General features: G+C 50.2%; 1 protein-coding gene across 8 annotated transcripts in view; it reads left to right on the top strand.

The window, feature by feature from the left end:
• Window positions 1-19,073, top strand: part of Gpr55 (G protein-coupled receptor 55) — a 58,252-nt gene that overhangs the window by 17,746 nt on the left and 21,433 nt on the right. Inside the window, exons 2-3 of one of the 8 annotated variants that reach the window (XM_085697332.2) lie at window positions 9,223-9,317; window positions 9,435-9,526. The exons of 3 other annotated variants lie outside the window; for them this stretch is intronic. The gene's annotated coding sequence lies outside the window, so the exon portion shown is untranslated. Of the gene's footprint in view, window positions 1-9,203; window positions 9,318-9,434; window positions 9,527-18,436; window positions 18,628-19,073 lie in introns of those variants that run through there. 4 more of the 8 variants (XM_087905046.1, XM_085697336.2, XM_085697333.2 and 1 more) reach the window with 4 other exon arrangements.

Genomic DNA, 19,073 nt, shown 5'->3' with positions numbered 1-19,073 from the left:
GACAGAGGTTGCCAGTCTGGTCCTGGTCCCCTGGAAGTCTATTCTTAATGCAGAGGAGGTAACCACAATCCTGCTGGTACTTGCCTCTAAATCCCCTCTCCGGTTGCACCCACCTAAACCTTCATTGTCTTTCCTCAAGCCACAGCAGCACACTCACCCCCTACTTTGTTCTGTGAACTTGGTACCCATCCCCATACACTTGAGCTCAACCACACAACCCCTGCCCTCATCAACATACTGCATGTTCTGTCTACCTGCTACATTAAAGGGCCGTCAACAAGGCCCAAGCCCCTAAGCTAGACACAAACCTGTTCTGGAAGGAAGGAAGGAAGGAAACACAGCCAAGCCACTTGTTCCTGCCACAGGAGGCTGTGGTTCTTCACCATGCACTGACGCCTGGGGTGGATTTTCGGTTCACTGTCACATCTGCAGCATCCAATGCAGGGCCTGTTCTGTCTCCTGCATGCGTGCATCAAGAAGGGTTTTTGCTCATCATGGGGGCAGATGTGGGACCTTCTCTGGGATATTTGGGAGGACAGTGGCCTGGGCCCAGAGAACCCTGATGAAAAAGTTTACTCTATATCTGTGACAACGCCTTCAAGAAACATTCAGGCCCTCTTCACTCCCAGACCTTCATGACAGAACAGCAATGGAGTCTCAGCTCTGCACACACGGCTTCTTGCTTTCACTCTGACAACCTCCCGTGACGAGTCACAGTCACCGCTGCTAAGGGTGTCCCCTGCACTAACCCTTGATGCTTACTGGAATCAATGTCCCTCCAGGTCCCCTCTGCAGGCTCTCTCTCTTCCAGGGGCTTTCTTACTGCCTGTCAACTCACAGATTCCATGTGAAGGATGGGGCTGCTTTGCAGTTTCCGGATCCTTACGTGTCAGATCTTAAGTAGGCAAATGTGAATTTGTCCCTTCTTGTACCACAGCTTTGCCTGGCCCATACGCAGCCTTAAGTGGTTCCCATCATTTTTTCTAACTCCTCCCTAGGACCCAGATACACCCGGCTGCTGCTGTCACCAATGATAATAGAAAGTATCTTCTCTGAGAGGCTCCTCACGTCATGACTCTCAGGCCAAAGAGAACAGGAATGGCATTGAGAAGTTGCCATACCTGGCTTATCCTTCTTGGATAGGCCTTAGCGGGAGACTTAGCATTCCAGGTCCTAGACCAACACTGCCGTGATTCCTTCTGTCCTGACTCCACCCCACTCTGTGATGCCCAGACACTAACATAGGTGCCCATGTTCATCCCAGAAAATCCCTGAGCCCAGTTATCTCAACCTGTGGGTGGGCGATGGGAGAGGTGCGGATGAATCCCTCATCAGGATCCAGAGGGCAGTCATCACCCGAACTCTCAGGGAAGTCTAAAAAGTGATCCGTCCATAATGCCTCTAGCTGAGGCAGGGCCCAGCACAGTCTGACGCAGGTTGTACAGGGGCCTGATTCTGGCTCTAGACCAAGCACTGAACAGGCCAGACTCCAGCAGGAACCTGAGTGTTCACATCTCTGTAATGGGTACAGCTGTGCTGGAGACAGAATTTCTGATTTCTCTTCTTCCCTTCTCCTTTTTCCCTCCCCTTTTTTCCTTCCCCAGAATTTACTTTTCTCTTGCCCCTTTTCAATACATAACCCCCCTCCCTGTAAAGCCGTAAGGGAACAAAACCAGGGCCCTGGCTGGCACTCTGCCCTTTCTTCCTAGCCCTCTGCTCTGCCATCTTCCTTTGTCTTTCACTTCCTTTGGACCCTTTTCTGGTTCAGCTGCCCATGTATTTCCTCCCGCCGCCTCCCTGTCTGGGAACCTAGGCATCTCCCACCAGTGGACACTTGGGCTTCTGTATCCTGCTGGGCACTGGGGTTGGCACATGATGGCTCCTGCTACGTAGGCACCCGGGAACTCTAGGTAGGCCCCTCCCCACAGTGAGTCATCTGACCTCTGAGGGTCTGACCAAGACACTAGGTAGGTGATCTTTTTGAATCTTGTCCATTGGCTGAAAAAAAGTGGTGCAACCTCTTTTGGGGACTATTGTCAGGTTCCTAGAAAAGTCGCTAGGGTCCTCTCTTCTTCATTGCCCCTTCTCTCTAGAAGGGACAGTGGCCCCTGTATCTGTGTATCCCCTGCTCCTAAAACCAACCTCCTGGAGCTTCATGGGTAATGCCCTGCTGCAGGACACTGGGGTGGAGGCTGGGGACTCATCACCCTAAGATGTCAGACTCTCTCGGCCTTAGGATACCTGACTTTTCGGATCCAGGAAACATAAGCCAGACTCCTCAGGCTGGAGACCAAGGGCCATCTTTTTGTGGTCAACTCAATACGTTTTAAGCTCCCTTCCATGTTTATTAAGCAAGGCAGATGAGAGCCATTGGAGTGTGTCTCCACGGTGTAGAGACACAAGTCCCTCTCAAATGAGTCCTTGACATTTTGTATGAAGATAAAGACAGGCTGTGAAGCGATTGCACGAGGCTCCTGACTTGGGCGGGGGCCAGGGAGGCCTTCTGGGGAGTGATATTCAACCTGAGACCTGCAGGGCAGGGAGGGGACAGATGCATGACTCAGAGTGGGCGAGAGACTGCAACCACATCTGTCCCTGAGATTTTCCTGGTCACAGCCCAGTTCCTCGTAGTGAGACATTTACCTACAGGGGAAAGCCGTGAGCTGTAAGGGTCCTAGTGCTCCCAGAGAGAGAAGGCCGAGACAGATGTGTGGGAAGCAATGGGCACGCAGCTTGCCGTTGTAGAGAGCCCTGGAAACACCTGGGGATACAGGCGAGTCCAGGGTGGGTGTCTGGGGCCTGGGGAGTAGACAGGACCTTCTGATGCCAGATCTGTGTTGGCAAAAGGATTCTTGCTTTTGGGGGGCTTCTGGGCACTCAGATGACAGCTGTGGCTGGTCATAATATCCGGACACCTCCAGGTGGGTTGTCTGCTTCCTTGGCATGGTTGCAGGATTCCCTAAGGAAGTTGCAGGAGAGAGTTCCAGTCCTTGGGCCTTAGGTACTCCCAGAATTCCCCTACACATCCAAGGTCTGCAGCTCCTAGTGCTCCCTAGGACAGAAGCAGAGGAAGACAACTGGCCAGAGACCCCCATTTCTGCTGTTCTGTCTGCCAGCAGCGCCACACACCTCAAGTTCGTCACCCTACAAAGGTGAACCCTGGGAGTCCTGACAGACCTTTCAGAACTTGTCCACAAGCATAGGGTGCTGCCACTTTGTGAGTCTCGGCTGTGTGTGGGTTACAATGTGACCCCGGCCTGCTGTGTATCAGAGTTTATATTTGCTGCCTTTCAGCCCCTGTACACTTGAAAGTCACCTGTTCAAGGGTCAAGAGTCACAGCTCAGAAGATGGAGCCAGCCATTCTGGTTCTTCCTCAGCACTCAGTGTCTGCAGCTGAAGAACTTTGATCCCACTGGCTGACAGCCTTGAGTTTGCTGGTGTTTCTGAAGTGCAGTTTATCAGGAAATACTAGCCATGCATGTGTGTTGTGTGTGCGTGCGTGTGTGCATGCATGTGAGCGTGCCTGTGAATATGTGCATGCTTGTGTTTGCATGTGTGTTCACAGTCTGCAGGGGTATGTGCATGCATGTGGAGACCAGTGACTGACCCTGGCTGTCTTCCTCAATGGCTTTCACCTTATATTTTTGAATCAGGGTCCCTTGTTGAACTTGGTCTTCATCCATTCAATGGACCTGGCTGGCCAGGAAGCACCAGGGACCTGTTTGTCTCTGCCTCCCCAGGATTATGGATGCAGGCTGCCATGCATGGTTTTTTTACCTGGGTGCTGGGGATCTGAACTCAGATCCTCATGTTAGCATGGCAAGCTTTTACTGACTGAATCATAGCCCTAGCCCAAACTCTGAGTCTTAACGTCAAGGGTGGATGCGGGGGGTGGGGGGTATGCAGAGTGTAAGAGCCTCTCACTACTGCCAACAAGACCACCACTATGAGTGGTTAGCGCCATTCTCTTTCTTTCCTCCTGGCTACTGACCCTTGTCTGGGTACAGGCCAAGGAGTCAGCCTTTGGGAGGTTGCATCTCCCTCAGGTCATTGACACCCATCTTTCATACTGTGACATTATAGGATTAAGTGGGGACCATCATCCGCTCAGAGAATTGGATCTTTCCAGAGTCTGCAAAGATACTTTGGCTCTAGGCTGCTTGAACACAGCTGTGTGTGTCACTGGGGGTGGGAAAGCAAAAGTCCCTCCTCACCTTTCTGCCCCACCCAAGGGTAGGATAGCCTTTGAGTAAATGAGCATTCTTTACTGCGGAGCCTGGGAGCTGCTGGGTGTAGGGTGATGGTGGCAGGGTGTGTCATTTCACAGCAAGGACCTTCTCGTGGTACCCACCATGCCTGGAGTGAGGTGGGCTGGGGGTGCCGTGTTCTGTTTGCGACTGTTTATCTCATCTGGTCTCATTCCTTCTGGAACACAGCCATGTCCCTGCCCCTGGTGTCTCTTCTCTCTGGGCTAAACAGACATGTTTGGCTTTCTATATTTCGGGGTCTATATCAGTTGCTTTTCTCATTGCTGTGACAAAGCATCTGAGTGAAGCAACTTAAGGAAGGACGGACGGGTTTGCTTTGGCTCACACTTTGAGGATGCGGTCAATGGTGGCAGGGGACGGCGGCTGAAACTAGGGCCACACTGCCACCAGTCAGGAAGCAGAGAAGGCTGAACGCTGGTGCTCAGCTCACTTTCTGATTTTCTTTTTGTCCAGAACTCTAGCCTAAGTGCTATTCACAGTCTGGGTACATTTTTCCACTCCAATTAACCCAGGCTGGAAACTCCCTCATAGACATCAAAGGTAGTCTGCCATTCAGAGCCTACCCCTCCACTCCTGGCCTGGGGACAAAGGGTAGCGTGAGTTCCCTGAAGCCCAGGTAACTTCAAGGGCTGTAGGGATAATAGAGAAGTGAATGTCGGGGGTGGGGGCTGCTTGCTGTCACCTGGTCAGGCCTGTTGCCCGTGGCGTCTTAGTGGAGCCCACTGGAGGGAAAGCAGAAATAAAATTGTGTGAGTCTTCTCAAAGGGAACTTTAAAATGTGTGTATGTATGTGTGTGTGTGTACGTGTGTGCATGTTGAGGCCAGAGGTCATTCATTTGGCCATCTTGGATAGTCAGTGAGCTCCAGTATAGTGGAAGACTGCTTATTTATTTCCCAGCCACCCAGACCTGAATAATCACACAGAAACTATACTACTTACAACACTGCCTGGCCAATGACTCAGGTGCATTTCTAGCTAGCTCTTATATCTTGAAGTTACCCATTTCTATTAATCTGTGTATCACCACGAGGCTGTGGCCTACCGGTAAAGGTTCTGGGCGTCTTTCTCCTTCAGCAGCTATATGGTGTCACTTTGACACTGCCTACTCTCTCTCTCTCTCTCTCTCTCTCTCTCTCTCTCTCTCTCTCTGATCTGATTTCTTCTCTGACTTTACTCTGCTAAGTCATTGACCGAAGCAGCTTCTTTATTAAGCAATGGTAATAAAACATATTCACAGCACACAGGAGTATCCCACATCACTCCAGAAATGCTCCTGTCTCATCCCTCAGTGCTGGGATTATAGACACTACTGATATACACACTACCGCGCCCGTTTTTGTAGGAGTGCTAGGGGTTCAAACTCAGGTCCTCAGACTCATATAGCAATCACTTTACTGAGTGAACCCACCTTCCCAACCCAGAAACAGTGTTTAAAGAGCTCTGGAGGAAACCCTGGCTCTCCTGGAGTTTTCTACTAAGATCCCAGAGTGATTGGCTGGAATCAGGCACTTGGGAACAAATCTTGTGACTGAGAATTTTGTTTTCTTTGATCCCTAAGTGGCATCCTCCCAAAGTCTGAGGAGAACAGAAGGGAGTGCCAGGCATTGTCAAACAACCCATTGGTACCCAGTGTACAACTGTGGCTGGATGGGAAGCCCTGGATTCCTTGAGCCTCCTAGGAGTTCTGGAGTCACCTGTTTTCTAGAACCTTCCACTGAGGACCCAGAACCTCTCACTTCTTGCTTCTATTCCCTGGGCACTGGAATTGCCAGTGTGCGCCTCGGTGCCCAGTTTATCTTGTATTCCAGGCAAGCCCTCTCCCCCTGGAGCCTCATCCCCAGTCCCTACCTAATCCTGATGCATGATATTATATATGCAATTTATGTGTATGTGTGTGCACCTGAGTGTATATATGTGCACCATGAGTGTGCAGGGCCATCAGAGGTCAGAGTGGGGAGCAGATTCTCTGGAACTGGAGTTAATATGTGGTTGCGGGCCACAAGTGGGTGCTGGGAACTAAAGCTGGGTCTTCTGCAAGAGCATAAGAGATCTTGGCTGCTGAGCCATCTCTCCAGTCCCACTATATAGTCTTTTAAAGAAAACTTGTTCCAGCTGGGCGGTTGTGGCACATGCTTTTAATACTAGCACTTGGGAGGCAGAGGCAGGTGGATGGATCTCTGTGAGTTCAAGGCCAGCCTGGCTACAGAGAGAGTGCCAGGACAGGCTCCAAAGCTACACAGAGAAACCCTGTCTCAATAAAAAAGAAAAGAGAAAATTTTTCCATAGCAGCAAAAACAGGTCCTAGCCTGGCCAAGTTCTTTTTTCGTGATGTTTTACATAGTCCCCAGCTATTAGTACAAGAGTGAGTTTAACCAAATTTTAAAGGAAGTAGCTCTGTCATCCTACTGAGTCAAATTTCCCCATTTTCTTCAGTGGTTTTGGTGAAACCTGTTTTCGTAGTTGACAGAATTCTGGAAATTCATATTGCTGTTCTTCTTAGAGGAGATAAGGCCGTTGCCACCGCATGATACTGTTCTGAATGCCTGAAATGTGGCTCAAATGTTTGCCCAGTATCAAACAAAACAGTCACCCTAATTTATTATGGGACACACTTTACTATTCTCAGCCATAAGACCCGACTTAAGTATAGGATCATTTTATTTAAGGAAACTAGCTGCATTTTCAAAAGTGTTAATATGCTTCTTGGAAGACTAAGAAGGGACAAGGAAGGCTGGACAAACAATACTTGGCTTAGGAAATCTGACTCAGTTTAGAGCAAAAGGATCAGTTCAGTTGTTTGCACATCAGCATCCGCATCATCATCATCATCATCATTACCATCAGCAGCAGTGGCAGCGGCAGCGGCGGCAGCAGCAGCAGAATTCCGAGTATTGCTCACTTCCTACCTAGTGCCCCACCTAGCAGTTTAGCAGTCTTGGAGGGCTTGAGCGATAACCAAATGAAGTTCTGGCAACTCAGTTCTGAATAGCAACTTAACACATCTGGGGAACATCCTGGACTCAAGCCCTCTTGAAGACAACAAAGTTTGGTGGGCGGATACCCACATATTTCCTGCTCTCCTGGGTCTTTGGACCACTCCTGAATCCTGAGCCCAGGGGTCCAGTGCTGCCATCCAACATGATGTTGCCCCTCCCCCTCCCAGATGCAGTATGTCCATTGGCTCACCTTCAAGTCTGTTCCTCGTATTAGATGGTCCTGGCTCCCTCTCTCATCTGCCAGCACCCCCATCTGGAATCTCCCTGAGGCCCTGATGATTTATAGTTCTGTGTCTGACCCACGTCTTTCCACTGCTATGGGTCTGACCTCTCTGCTAATCTCTTTAATGCTGTCCTTCCCTGTCCCGCTCCTTTTCTTCACTAGCAATGGAAGTCAGCCAAGCACTCCACCACCTAGCCACCGTCTTAGCACCGAGACCTTTGCTGCTTAGAAAGCTGAGGCATTTATTTCTTTACGGTGTATGTTCACAGCACAGTGGGCATGCAGCGGTAAGAGGCTACCTCGTGGGAGCTGGTTCTGTCTGTCCACCACGTGGACTCTGGTGATCTAGCTCAGGCGGGCAGGCTTGGCAGCAAACCCCTTTACCCGCTGAGCCATCTTGCCTGCCCGGCCGTTTGCTTCACCGTCGTTTACCACACATATTCCATGGGCCTCTTCTCTTCTCCCTACAGTGGTGACTTCCCAGCCCTTCTGCATCCCACAGTCTCACTGTGTGGATGGGGCATCTTCTTCAGGGACCTCAAATCCCTAGTCTAAAATGGAGCTGTTCTCCCAGCCTGATCCTGGGCTCCATGCCTCTTTTCCTGATTGTTCACACAGCCCGTCTAGGCCTTGCATCAGAAACTGAGAATATCCCGGCATTTCTGGTCCTGCCATGCCTAAGTTGGTTCCTTGGCCCTCAGTTCTACTAATCATTCCTGGAATCCACACTCCCTTCTCCTCCACGCTGAGTCCAGGTGACATCTTTCTAAGAAGGCTCAGTGTGAACACTGATGCATTTATCTTTGAGTCCCAGATATTGGGCACAGAGTAGGGCCACAAGATGCTGGGCACAGAGTAGGGCCAATAAGATGTTGGGCACAGAGTAGGGCCAATAAGATGCTGGGCACAGAGTAGGGCCTCAAGATGCTGGGCATATAGTAGGGGCAACAAGATGCTGGGCACAGAGTAGGGCCACAAGACGCTGGGCACAGAGTAGGGTCACAAGATGCTGGACACAGAGTAGGACCTCAAGATGTTAGACACAGAGTAGGGTCACAAGATGCTGGGCACAGAGTAGGGCCTTGTTACACGAGTTGGTTGCTTATTTTCACTCTTTTTAGTGCTAGAAATGGAACCCAAGATCTTGTGTATGATAAACACTTAAAATACCATCAAGTTAAATACATCTCTGCCTTTTTTTCCCTCCTTTTTATCAGAACTAAAACCTAAAACTAAAGGTTGGCTTTGGTAAAATGGCAGATTAGACAGAAAATGTCCTGGTGTCAAATTCAGTCAGCCTGGCTCCTTTTGCTTCCACTAAATTCCATTCTTTTTCTATGAAGATTTTGTTCCTAGGTAGATTTCTATGGCATCGTGTTATTTGCCTGCTTTATAGAAATATGGGGAAAGAAAAGAAATTGTCCAATATTACCACAATTTGTTCTTCCTACCACTAGTATTTTCTGTCGTGAATTTTCCATTAACCTATCAGTACTTAAATCTGCCAAATATTTATTTGAGCATTTGCAATCACAATAAAAATTCTACTTAAATATATTTTCTTAAGATTATAGTATAGTTTATACATTATTATATATAGCTAAAAGCAAAATAAAATCGTTATGGACAAGATCCATTCAAATTAACCCAAATGGGATTTTTGCTCCTCATAGACTATTTTCTGTAGGGTTCACTTCTTACCTGCTTTGATCAGGTCTGTGGCTCTTTGGCAGTTTTCCAAGTGCACTTGGGAAAAACATCTTCAGCTTGTGCAGCTGCATCCTGAAGAGGCCCCCAGGTCTGGGGTTGCACCATACCATTGGCTCAGGTGAGTGTTCTTGTGCCACACTGTAGCAAGGCCCCTGGTTCTTGCCACTGGCTCAGGTCAGGATGCCAGGACTCTGACTCCAACCCCTCTGTACTGAGCAACCCCTCTCTTGAGCAGCTCACTCCGTTTCTCCTATGAAGTGCCTTGGTGAGGAGGGACTGGGAGGCCAGGACCAGGGTGTTGAGAAGGCCAAGGGGCTCAGCAACCAGGTAGGTCCTAATAAGTTGTGTGGGGCTCATGAGTGGGTGAGTGGGTTCAGAGGCATGTCTTCCAGGGTATACATAGCTTTCTGACTTTCTGCCTCCCTTAGGGACTTCTGTAGCTTGTTCAGGTCCTGTGTGCTTGCATCCTTGGGTGTGCCTGTGGAAGCATGAATGTATCTGCATATGAGTACATGTGCCTTTGTATGTGCTTCTTTGTACATGTATGTACATGACATGTATATTTTTAGGTTTGTGTGTGTGTGTGTGTGTGTGTGTGTGTGTTTGAATGTTTCCAGTCTAGAGTATGTTTGACTATGTCTATGTGTATGTCTGGGTCAATTGGGCCAGTGTGTGTGTGTGTGTGTGTGTGTGTGTGTGTGTGTGTGTGTGATTGTGTGCACATCTGAGTATGTATGTGTGGTTCTGGCTGTGGCCTGTGAAGGTTAAGAGATGACTGTAATGCCTGGCACAGTTACTCTGGATGCAGGGGTGGAACAAATTAGGCAAACTATCTTGAGGATCAGAACAGGTGACCCAGTGGAGACCTCAGAATCCAGTTTCTAGTGCGTGCCCTCCCACTGTGGATCCTGAGCAGATCCAGGAGTCTCTCTGGACCTGCCATCACGTGGACCTAGGCTGCGATGGGGTGGCCACCAGGCTCTACACTCTCCACTCTGGTTTCCCAAGTGGGCCTACCTCTGTAACATGAGGCCTCTTCTCTGATGTGTTCCAGACATGCCTGTGTACTGGCAGCAAGCCTAGCCTGAAGTCACATACGTGGCTTCTTTGTCTGAGAAGGACACCAGGAACGTTTTCTTGGAAAGTCGTGTGGACGAGGTGGTGCTGAAACTGGAGTACCTGCCCGCCATCTTTGAGGAAGAGAGGGAAGAGAGGGAAAGGATCCCCTGCCCCTGGTTCCAGAGACCCACATGGGTGGTGGCACAAAGGTGTCCGGTACGCTTGTTTGTCGAGGTGATGAGAAGCGGTGTCCCTGTGCTTCCTGGAAGCCACGACCATCTGGGCTCAGTCACCTTGGAGCCACAATCCTGGGTAGGGACTGGGAATCTTGGGAGTACGGTCGGGATGAGAAATTCTCAAACCAAAGCGAGGGACCAGTCCTCAAGCTCCCTCAATGACTCATGATGACCAACTCTGTCATCTGGTCAGAGATTACAAGCTTAGGATCTTCCCAGGGTCCCCTCAGCCTCGAGTCAACCAGAATTATGGCCACCCTGACCCTACACTAGGTAGCACATGGGGACTACACTAAGGGTCTCAGCGCTAAACCGTCCTGAGGGGAAGTGAGCAGAGGCCGCGCGTGTTGTGGGATTTGGTACAGGGCCAGGAGGGTCTGGGGAATTTCCCTGATAATCCTGTGTCATACGGCTTCCATGAATCTTAGGGCTACACCCACCCTTTTCTGGCATGAATCACTCGGAATTTGGGCTTTCGTCACATATTCCGGGTGTCAAGAGTCCTGTGTACCCTCTCTGGTGCCGGTGGGGCCGCTGGAGGGGCTGGGGACCTCTCCACGGCATGTGAGCTCTTTCCAATAGCTTTGGTGAGCGTGTAATGGAGAGGGGCTGGCAGAATGAGTCCCCAGCCAGAGTTGGGCTGGAAATCGCAACCCCGTCATCCAAGGAGGGGGCGATAAGAGGAGGAGGCCGGGAGACAGATAAACAACCTATCAAGGCCCGGTCCTGTGAAGGCCATCTAGTCTATTAAAGGAGAGGCGAGGATGGTTACAACAGAGGGTGGGGACGTAGGTACAAGCAGGGGCGGAAGTAAGGTGACCAGATGGAGCAATGTGAGCCCGACCAGCTCTGCTGTGGTTTGGGGTGACTGTAGATGTAACCTTAGAAAGCAGGGTCACCGACTTAATGCTGTTCTCTAATGTGGAAGGCCTGGAAGGGCCTCTAAGGAATCCAAATCCCTTTTAAAGAGATCGCCGTCTTCTTCCGAGGAGAACGGTTTGGAGTGCAGGTGTGCACGGACGTGGGGCGCTGTTGCTTCTTGGCCCAGAGACTCGCTTGGGGCGAGGGTGGGGGTGGGGCAGTCGAGACTGTCCTCATGCTTCACCCTTTCTCTAGTTCGGTGCTCTGGGGGTGTTCGGTCAAGGGCTTCTCTGTGTTCATCTTAAGGGTTGAATGGTTTGCGTGGGTGAAGGGTTTGGGGCCTGGTCCTATGAGGGGAAGGTGATGCAAAGAAAGAGGCTCGGAGGCCCAGAGTATGTCATAGCTTGGCTTCTCATGGTCACCCAGGGGTGAGGAGCCTATAGAAGGACGCAAAAAGGAGTTTGTTCTGTTTTCTTTGGTCTGGTGTTTGCAATGTTGAGATCAGACCCCCGACACCTAGGGTGAACTGTGAACTCGCTGTGAACTCGTTGTGAACTGCGGCTTCCCAGAGCTTCCACGGCCTCACCAGGCTACACAGAAACTGCCCACCATAGGCTGTGTCCTGTGCTCAGCAGGCTGTTGACTCCTACGGCTTCCAGAGACCCAAGTACCCACCATCGTGGTCCCTGGGCTTGCTGACAGGAAGCCCCAAGGAGGGAGCAAAAAGAGGCAAGTGGTCAGGAGAAGGTGGGGGACCAGAGGTCAGCGAAGGGCCAGAGGGAGGAGAGAGGCAAGAGAAGAGTAACAAACAGAGAGGAGACAAGAGGGAGGCATTGAAGAGCCTGTGAGCTGCAACAAGGGAGGGACTGACTGGTAGGAGATGGGATGCTAGCTGAATGAGGTGGAAGGTGGAATGGTCAGGAAGAGGAGGTACAAAAGCAATGAGGGGGTGGCGTGGAAGCCGGACAGTGGAGCATTCTGGAATCTGAATCTGTTCCTGGCTTACTTTCTTTATGATTTAACAAGGAGGTAGAGATGGGGAGGAGAGAGAGAGAGAGAGAGAGAGAGAGAGAGAGAGAGAGAGAGAGAGCGCTACCTGTAATATAACTGTGCCCATTGTGCCATTGTGTAAGTGTGGACACTGAGGCCCTAGGAGGAGCAGCTAGAAGTGCCTGGGGTAGAGATGGGTGTGGGATGTTGTAGGGGGATGGGAAATGATGGGCTCAGGGATGAGACGAGACAAACTTGGTGTAGTGGAGCAGGCAGCTGACTGAGCCTGGGCCACTCAACCTCACAGGACTCGGCCTGGGGTGAGGATGGGACTGGGGCAGTGGAGACTGTCCTCAGCCTTCACCCCTTCTTTAGTTCAGCGCGCTGGGGTGTTCAGTCAAGAGGCTTCTGAGCTCCCATCTTATAAATATTCATGCCCTTGCTCTCTTCCTTTAGAAGTGTAGATCCAATTATTTTCATGAACACGGAAGACTTTCTTTTCCCTAATAACTTTCTCTTCATATAATGGTGTGTGTGTGTGTGTGTGTGTGTTATGTAACACACTTGGAGGTTCCTTTGCAGGTGTCTCTGAAATTTAAGAATTACATAACCTAGAAATCAAGACTTCCGGTCACCCCAAATCCTGGAGCACGGAGGGTATGCTTCATAGGAAGCCCTTGGTACTCTAGTGACATCTCTCACGTTTCCTCTGCTCTACGGCTCGCCCTGGGAATAGCACTGACTTCCTGATAGAGAGGTGCCCCAGGGAAGCAGGTGGAGGGGTTTCATTAAGCAGTGTGTGTCCTGGCCAAGGGCTAGCTCGATGCAGACGCTGGTTGGGCTGTAGGACAAAGGGCTGGAGTCTCTTACCCTGGGACCCAGGCTTGCCTAGGGATCCAGAGACTAGAGGTGAAGGTGTCTGTGGATGGTCCTTACGATGAGGCGATGCCTAGGCTGGGATGGGGCCTGACTACCCCACGAAAGGGGTGCTGGAACCATGACTCTCATTTCAAGAGGTTTCATAGGTCCTGGGGTGTTTTCCGGGATCTTGTTGGTCTCTGGCTCTAGGGGTGGAGTAGAAGAGGGCTGGGGCAATGACCCAGACTGAGGATGACCTGCACAGTGAGCGAGATGACTCACTCACAGGCATGGAGGCTCTTTGAAGCAGAGAGACTCTGCGGTGTTCTGGATGAGATGGGGAACTAAATTGCAGGACTGAGGTGTCCTAGCTGGTTTTCTCTGTCAGTTTGACACAAACTAGAGTCATCAGAGAGGAAGGAGCTTCAGTTGAGGAAATACCTCCATGAGATCCAGTCACGAGGCATTTTCTCAACTAGTGATCAATGGGGAAGGGCCCAGCCCATTGTGGGTACTATCCCTGGGCTGGTGGCATTTGGTTCTATAAGAAATCAGGCTTTGGAGCAAGCCACTGGAGGTAAGCCAGTGAGCAGCAGCTGACCTCTGCATCAGCTCCTGCCTCCAGGTTCCTGCTCTGCTTGAGTTCCTGTTCTGACTTCCTTCAATGACAGACTGTGATATGGAAGTAAAATATAAGTCACAGAAACCATTTCTTCCCCTCCCTTCCCTTCCCCTCATGGTGTTTCATTGCAGCAACAGAAACTCTAAGACATGAGGGTAGGTTTCATTATAAGGCCAGGATGTGGAGGGCAGGGACTTCACGGTCTTAGGAAAGACGACTGGTGTCAAGCTCTGACAACATGCGGACAAGGTTGGGCCTGCAGCTCCTCTTCAATAGCTTGCAGTCAGCACACTCTGATTGTGCAGGTTTGTGACATTCTGTGTGAGACCAGTACAAGTTCATGATGATCAAGTCTCGCCCTTTTCAAATACTGATTCTTTGTGATAAAACTTTGAAAAGATCTCTTTTCACTGCCTGAATACATGGAGTAGGGCTGAGAATGGAGCTTGGTGATAGTTGTGCTCTATATGAAAGATACCAAGGGTTCCATGCCCAGTCCTGGGGTGGAAACGGGGGGAACTAAACACAAAAACAGAATCATGATGTACTGGGCACAGGAGCACACATCTTCAATCCAAGAACTTGGGAGACAGAGGCAGTAGCAGCAAGATTTCTATGGTTCCAAACCATCCTAGTCCATGTATTGAGTTCCAGGCCAGTCAAGGCTGCATAGTGAAACCCTTAGTCAATGTTCTACTGATGTAAAGAGACACCATAACCGTGGCAACTCCTATTAAGGAAAACATTTAATTGGGGATGACTTAGAGTTTCAGAAGTTTAGTCCATTATGTGGTGAGAAATGTGGAGGTACACAGTCAGACATGCTACTGGAGAGGTAGCTGAGAGTTCTACACCCGGATCAGCAGGCAGCAGGAAGAGAGAGACCCTGGGCCTGGCCTGAGCATTTGAAACCCTAAAGTCCGCCCCTCAGTGACACACTTCCTCCAACAAGGCCACACCCACAGCAACAAGGCCACACCTCCTTACAGTGTCACTCCCTGGTGACCAAGCATTCAAATTTATGTGGGGCTCTTATTCAAACCACCACAGACCCTGTCTCAAAACAAAACAAGCAATATGGCATAACCTCTACTCATCAACCAACCCCTCCCCTCCCTGCTCCCCATTCTCCCCAGCCTCAGGTAGCGCCCTTTTCTCTGCTCCCAGGACTTAGCCTGTTCAGATTCCACCTGTGAGTGTGATCATGTGACATTTGTCTCCATGCCCGTTTGTTGTTCTCCAATTCCACTCACGGTGATGTACGTCCCAAGGTTCTCTCCCTCCCTCCTTGCTGTGCCAGTGTGACTACATGTTTGTGTTCACGTGTTCCTGTGTGGACGTCCATACGAAGGTCAGAGCAACCTCGGGAGTCCTTCTCAGTCACTCTCCACCTCAGTTTTGGAGACACGGTCTCTCGCTGAAGCTGGAGCTCACTGGTTTGGGACTAGACCGGCCTACCACAAACCCCAGGCGTCCTTCTCTCTGTATATACCCAGCGCCGGGATGGCAGGTGCACACAGCATACCTTATTTATTTATTTAATTTTTCTTGTGTGACTTCTGGGGCATCTAACTCAGGCCTTTCTGTTTGTATGGCTAGCACTTTATTGAATGAACCATCTCTCCAATCTCCTCTCCTCTCCTCTCTTTCCTCTCTCTCCTCTATTCGTGCCTCTTCCCTCCTCCCGACCCCTGCTTTCTGTCAGGGTCTCATGTAGCCCAGGCTAGTCTCATATTTGTTAGTAGCCAAGCATAATCTTGAACTCAATCTTTTTCCCCTCCACCTCCAAAGTGCTAGGGTTACAGACTTGTACCACCACACTTGGTAGGATTCTGTCCTTTGTCAAGGATCAGTAGTTTTCCATTGCATGTATGTATCACATTTTCTTATCTACCCATGTGTTGCTGGACAATTTGGGTGGATTACATGTCCACACTGTGACTAGTGCACACGCACACACACACACGTGCACACACACACACATTTGTTGCGGTCCACACTGCAACTAGTGCATATACACACACACACACACACGCACACACACACACACACACACACACCCCTTTGTTGCCGTCCAGACTGTGACTATTGCACACACACACACCTTTGTGCACTCTTCCCTTTGGCTTACCACTCAACAGAGTGCTTGGCTTCTTAAGTGGGTTTCAAAGGCAAGTAGTTGAACCCCAGGGTGTGCATCGCCACATCTACAGAGTAGGGATGCTTATCAGCTCTGCCTCCTTGGACTTGGAAGGAATCAGTACAGGCTGTCCTCAGCGCTAAGCCTGATGGGTAAAGTTCTAGATTCTCAGGCGCCATTACCCAAGAAGGTCCAAACCTCAGCTCTGCATCGCATGCATGATGCACATCTAGGCCTGTTACTTGAGCTACCTACCTCAGTTTCCTTCTCTGAAAATGAGGCCACGGTAGTGTTTGTCTCCTAGATGGTGTGGAGAATTAACTGCCTTTTTAAAAAGCATATCCTATTGGCCGGTCCCCAGGATATGTAAAATGGTGAGGGAGCTGTCACCCTCAATGGCATGTCCTTGAGCAGTCAAGGTGAGGATGGGTGCAGATGAAGGTTGAACGAAGTGTTGGAATGAGGTGTGACTGGGACGGTGACAGCATCAGAGAGAGCAGAGGTGGGTACATCTGGAACAGGGAGCAAGCGCTGGCACACTGCTCCCAGGGCAGTGACTGACGACCACCCCGCAATCCTGACTGTCAGGCTCTTGTATTGGAGAATGATTTCTACCCTCCAACCCCAGGATTAAAAAAAACAAAAGTCAAGATTATATCAAAAATATCCAAAAATGAAATGAGTACAGTGAACCCTAGATCTGTGAAGGATTTGCTAGAGTCGTGTGGGGCACACTTGGTCCCCAGATGGTGGCACTATTTTGGGAGGCGGAGCTTAGGCAGAGGAAGTAGCCCCTGGGAGGTGCCTTTGAAGATTGTATGGGGACCTAGGTCCCTTCCTCTCTCTGCTTCCTGTTCACTGTGAGATGGAAAGCCCACGCCAGACAGTCCCACTGCCGTGTGTTCTGCCTCATGGTCTGGAAACATGGAGACAAGTGATTATGAACTGAACCTCCCAAAACTGTGAGCCCAAGTCAATCGTTTTTCACCGAAGATGCTTTTCTCAGTGTCTGGTCACAATAGAGCTAAGATTGAAGCCGTTCTCATTAGTTAAGAGCCCAAGAAGGGGGAGACCTTTATGGGGACAAAAGTACAAGTTACTCTAACAGAATTAGTGCTTTGTGTGCAGCAAAACCAAAGTAATATGTAGCTATGTAGAGGAGGGGTGGGAAGGAATGGAGAGAGAAGAGAATGCTCACAGTAACCCAGGGTGGGAAATTAATTGCTGAAGCATGAAGGGCCATGGCTCTGATGGGCATGCGGGGAGAGGACTTGGTCCACTTTAGGCAACAGAAGCACAAAGAGAAATTATTTTGAAGAGGCTCACTACCTGCTCCTTCCTCCATGTCCATAAGAAATAAACAAGAATGAGTTAGCTAGCTGGGCATAGTGGTGCACACCTTTAATCCCAGCACTCGGGAGGCAGAGGCAGGTGGGTCTCTGTGAGTTTGAGGTCAGCCTGGTCTACATAGCCAGTTACAGGACAGCCAGGGCAAGATGCAAATAAGCTTGCTTTAAAAAAAAAATGGGGGCTGGAGAGATGACTCAGTGCAAAGAGCCCTGGCTGCTCCTCTAGAGGTCCAGAGTTCAATTCCCAGCACTCACATGGCCGCTCACAGCTGTCTGTATTCCCAGTTCTGGGGAATCATTTGCACTAGGCATGCATGTGGTACATACCTGTGCATGCAGGCAAAATACCCATACACATATAATAAAATAAATAATCTTTAAAAAACGACTTGCTGTAACTTTGGGCACTATCAAGGAGATCAGAGGTGGCATCAGAGATGAGAAAATGTGCTAGATTTATATAGAGGCAGAGTTGCTGGTTCAACCCAGGACTCTTCCATCTCAAGTCAGGCCTCTCTCGGCTCCAGGAGAAGCTGAAGAAGATGAAGCCAGGGCTGTTATGCAGTAGCACTGTATCCGTAAGATGCTTGAAGGCTTCGTGCAGCGGGTGGAGTGGAGGTGCCTAAGGGCCTGGTAGGCTTCCCTCCCACCATGGAGACCTTGATAACGCTCAAAACACAGGATTCTCTCCTACTCTGAATTCAGCAGTGGGGCAGTCTTGGAGTCTATGCTTTCCAGAACCTTCAAGGTGAAGGGCCCCTTGTAGATGTCGTGGACTTTCAGCACCGGGACAACCACCAGATTTGAAGAATACCTTTGTCGGCATCTGCATGTTCAGGGGAATCCAGATGCCATCAAAGCCAGGAGCAGCGCTAGGCAGTACATGGAAGGTAGGAACCAGGAGCCTCTGAGAAAGCTGGCCACCACCACGAAGGTAAGAGCAGATGGGTCACACATTGCTGTGAGCTAGAACACCTAGAACTTCCTCCTCTGAGTTCACAGTCAACTTTCCAGGAAGGAAGAGGAGGGGGAGGGGCATTCTAAGCGGCTGCTGTCCCTGCCTTGACATGACGTATGACACCTTGCTCCCCGTAAGCTGCACATGTGAGCACTCTCAAGGAGGCTGGACATCTTCCACCTCTGCTGGTGGCTAATGCGGTCGGTGTGGAGGGCAGGAAAGGGGGCTTCCCTCAGGGAGTCGGCCAAGACTCCAAAGCTGGGGACTCATTTGTCATTCGTCAACTGTCTGACCACCTATGGGAATCATCTGGGCTTAGGGACAGAAGTGTGACCAAACGTGGGATTTGGAGCAGGTGAGACAAGCAGCAACCATGTGGATGCAAAGGGTTCTCAACCCATCTTCCCTCTCCTTGCTTCTCCTTCCTCAGTTTATCCCGCCTTCCGCTTTCTGTCGAGGCTTCCTTTTAGGGTTGACGTCCTGCAGCTGGCTTTCATCGGGATGGTACTATTATCAGCGCCCACTCCTTTTCCTCTCCTCAGACCCTTTAGGGGAGACAATGGCAGACTAGTACATCCATGGGGACGCAGAGTCTGGGTGTTGCGTCGAGTTCCCGGATGCTCTTTGCCACCTCCCTCCATGCACGCGTCGATGGTTTTGAGTCGGTGTTACTGTCTCTCTCGGGCAGGCTGTGTGTGTACAGGCTACGCGAGAGGGAATCAGCAAGTGCTTGTTGATTGAACTTGTGACCCCAGCTCGAAGATGAGGAAGTCATGGGCTGGGAGAAGTCACAAAGCTGAG

This window comes from Myodes glareolus, chromosome 1, assembly GCF_982192425.1.
Source record: "Myodes glareolus chromosome 1, mMyoGla1.1, whole genome shotgun sequence".
NCBI lineage: Eukaryota > Metazoa > Chordata > Mammalia > Rodentia > Cricetidae > Myodes > Myodes glareolus.
The sequence above is the reverse complement of the archived record's forward strand: the minus strand, read 5'-3'. Positions and strand labels throughout refer to the sequence as shown.